The sequence below is a fragment of the Lagenorhynchus albirostris genome, chromosome 10 (assembly GCF_949774975.1).
Source record: "Lagenorhynchus albirostris chromosome 10, mLagAlb1.1, whole genome shotgun sequence".
In the NCBI taxonomy this organism is placed as follows: Eukaryota; Metazoa; Chordata; class Mammalia; order Artiodactyla; family Delphinidae; genus Lagenorhynchus; species Lagenorhynchus albirostris.
In genome coordinates, this window is record NC_083104.1 from 47,346,371 (window position 1) to 47,350,608 (window position 4,238).

Sequence of the window (4,238 nt, forward strand, 5' to 3'; positions counted from 1 at the left end):
TTAGGCCCTACTGTGTGCCAGGCGCTGGCGGCACTGAGATTCGTGGTGCAGAGCCTTTCCTCACACATTATCCCAGTTAAACAACAGGTCTCTGAGCTGCTCACCCGTTCGTTGACGCGTGCATTCATTCCTCTGTTGAGCACTGACCGTGTGCCAGGCCATGGGCTGGGGACACAGAAATGAGAAGATTCCATTCCTGGCTATAAAATCAGTCCCCTGTGAGTTTCATTTTGAAATGAATACCCGTCTCTCACCCCTCCTGTTGTTTTCAGGCCCTTCTTCCCTGCCTTTCTCTCTTCTCCCTTCTACTCATCCCATCATCTCTGGGTTAATGTAAAATTCGGTCCATGCCTATCTTTCTAGGAGAGTTTGCATTTTGAACTTCCTGTCCCATGGTAGGGCCTGAAGCCTGTCCCCTCTGTGAGTAGAGAGCAGAGGGTCTTAAGTGGGATGTCCCTGACCCCAATATCCCAGGAGTTGGCTGGGATCCATCACTTGGGAAGGCCAGACCGTGGCGTGGTTTGGGAGCTGCAATACTGGGGCCTCAGCGTCCCAGTGGCCTGTGACCAGACCCTGGTGTCACCTGTGCCAGGCAGGGAACGTGAAAATAGACGACTCTTTGGGACCAGCTGATGGATAAAATGCCATCACACAAGGAACTGAGTTAGAGCCACATCTCCTGAGGCCCAGAAGTTCTGGGCAGGAAGAGAGAAGGAAGGCGTGCTGGGTTCCTCGGCTGACACCCAATATATCCCACCCTCTCTGCACTGCCACTTTGCATCTGTAAACTGAGGATGTCAGAATGGACACTCTCTCTGAGGTTCCCCGTAGAGCTCATTTTCTGTAGAGTATTTGGAATTGCCCTCACCTGATTACAGCACCCTTTACTGAGCCTGGCACCATAGAACCTGCTTTAGACACATGACCTCCTACTCCCCCCAACAGACCTGTGACATGGGTGTTCTTATCTCCATCTTCCAGATGAGGTGATGGAGGCACAGAGAGGTTGAGTAACTTGCCCAAGGTCACACAGCAGGTCTGTTGAGGGAACCAGGACTCAGGCCCAGTTCTGTCTGACCCCAAAGTCTGTTCCCCTTGGATGCTTTTACACTCACTCTGGCTTGGAACCAGAGAAAGTTCATCTTGTTCAAGCCCCTCACTGGTCAAAGGAGATGAAGGAGGCCCAGAGAAGTGAAACAGCTAAAACCCAGACCTCCTCCCTCCCAGGCCAGGATGCTTTCCAGAAGGCTTCTCTTTGTTTCTGTTCTAAATAGTGAATTTAACTTTTGAATAGGTAATTCATGCACATGGTGCTAAATTCTGATGATGGAAAAGGAAATACAGAGAAAAGTAAGCATCCCCCTCCCATCCCTGAGCCCTCAGAGCAGGACCAGGGCCTCCCTGCAGACAGAGCCCAGCCCCAGGTTTTTGTAAGTGCTGTGTGCTCTAGGCCTTGGTTTCTTTTATTCGGAGGACTGCAGAAAGCTGCTGACCCGGTTCTCATTATTCCAAGGGGTACCTCTGCCTCTCCTTATGGCAGCAAAGGTGACTGTCGGGTCCTGGGCACCTTACTCGTTTTTTTTTCAGCTGCGCCACAGGGCGTGTGGGATCTTAGTTCCCCAACCAGGGATCGAACCCACGCCCCCTGCATTGGAAGCACAGAGTCTTAACCACTGGACCGCCAGGGAAGTCCCTGGGCACCTTACTCAGTCCCTTCACTTCTCAGGCGAGGAATCAGACAAAGCCGACTTTCCCAGGGACATGCAGTGCGTTACTGCAGGGTTGGGGCTCCGTCTCAGATCCCCTCTCCCCTGGTCTGGGACTTCTGCTGCCACACCAGGCTGGCTCCTTTCAGTAGAATTAACATCACTTAAGAAAATGACAAGTGCCCCTGTGGAGAGCAGAGCATTAATGTCTATCAATATTACAAATGTTTAAGCTCTTTGGCCCAACATTTCCACTTCAAGGCATTAAATCCTTCCTATAGATAATACACACAAACAGGTAAAATGATCTCTGTACAAGCTTATTCTTTGCAGTGCTGATTGTACTAGTGAGATGTTGAAAGCCACCTAAATGCCTATGGATAGGTTGCTAGTTAAATAAATGATGGGCCAGCCATACAATGGAACACTATGCAGCCATGAAAAAGAATGGGCCAGGTCTCCACATGCTGATGGAAAGATCTCCAGTGTTTCCAAGATACGGTTTCCATGGAAAGACTCAAAGCGCAGAACACATTGCTCCCCTTTGTATGAATTAGAAGGGAAATTATGCATAAACATATTTGCTTCTCAGTGCATATAACATCTCTGGAAAGATCTAAAAGAAACTAGCAACTAGGATGCATTAAAGTGGCTAGGGGTACTTTGAAAATTTTGAGCCATGTGGAGGCATTATTTGTTCAAAATATAGAACAAAATTTTAAAAATCGCAAGCATCTCTAACTTTTTCAACTTGAAATGAAAAAAACAAAGAAAACTAGAAAGTTAGTCAAGGTTAGTCCAGCTCTTCTAGAGTTGATCTTGACGGTAGCTGGAATGGCTAGACACACGCAGGTGAGGTCACGGGGCCTGGCCCTATTTTGGGGTCACATATGAGACAAACGGGTGTCAGTCTCCATTTTCTTTCCCTTTTAAATTGGCTCATCTTGGCTCCTGGTTCCTAGGTCTGACATGTAAGGTTCCAAGGTTTTATTATTCGTAATCAATGCCCCTTTCCCAAAACCCACCCATGGCAGCCAGGGCAGGATCACGACTAACCCAGGACCGCATATTTAGGGCTCGTTTCCTCCCCGGAGGACGGACTCCGAGGAAGCCCCAGACATCAGGGCTGGAGTCTCGCCCAGAGAATGCAGGAAAGAAGCTGAAGGGCTTGTGGGCACATCCAGCAGTGAGTGGGTGAAATCTTGCCTTGGCCAACCACCTCCAAACCCTTGTCTTTCATCTGGAGGGTATGCAGGGCCTCCACCCTCTCACCCCAACTTGTGGCTGTGTGGCCCTGCGCTGCTCCCTGTTTTATCCCTCTAAAAAATCTTTATTTCAGCATAATTTCAGATGCACAGAAATCTAGTCAGCATAGTAAGAAGATTTCCCATATAACCGTCACCCGGATTCCCCAAATGATTCCACGCTTGTGACTCCCCCGACTCCAAGCCCCTGTGACCTCCTGGCAGGCTGTGTTCTGCAGACTCCACTCTTGTTTGAGAAGCATCTCCAAAGGCAAGGAAGGCTGCTCTGAAAAGCTGCAGAGAGACAAACTCAGACCCTCCGGGCTTCCAGCTGCTTCTTTCTTGGAGTGACATTGAAGAAGGAGACGAAGGCAATATGAAAAATTATCTTAGAGTGAAGGTGTTTCACAGGAAACAGGAAACCTAGGAACAGAAAGAAAAAGGTAAATAAAATTGACTTCATAGAAGTTAAAATATACGTGTGGCAATGCCTACAGAGTCAGAAGGTAATGGTGCTGTGAAAAGTACTTCCAATACACCTAATAAGCAAAAGCTATCCTGTAGTATAAAAAGAGCTCTTGTAGATCTATTTAAAAAATGACCAACATTCCCAAAGTTAAATGGACTAAGAATAGTACTAGGTACTTCAAAGTATCATAATATATGAAAAGGTCTTCCATCTGAGTAGTAATGAGGGTGATCATGAAGCCAAATTGCAACAGCTATGAGATTTCATTTTTTCACCCATCAGATTGGCCAAGATTAAAAGTTTAGTAGTGAACAGGGTTTTCATTTTTGTTTTTAAGGCATCTTCCCATCTTTTTATGGGAGTGTCACAACGAAGTCTCTGGAAGGCTCTTTGGCAACATTTCCTGAAGGTAAAGATGCACATATCATGTGACACAGCTGTTCCACTTTGGAAGATTTGTTACAAATAAGTGCAAAGACACATGTCCAAGAAAGTTATAGATGCAATAGTAGCTTCCAGAAACTACGGGACCTACTAGGGTGGTTAGGAAATAAATTCCATGGTATGTTGAGAAAGCTCCCACTTGAATAAATAAATATTTGTCTTTGGCAGAGAAAACTGGAAAGATACTTAGATGCTTCATATTGATTGCCTCGAGAGAGGATCACTGGGGTGGAAGAGAGATTTAATTTTTGCAGTGGACATTTCTCACTTTCTGTCTGACCTGTTTGGGATTCTTTGTGATTCCTTTCTTCTTCTTTTTTAAAATATTTCTTTTATTATTTATTTAGTTATTTGGCTGCACTGGGTCTCAGTTGC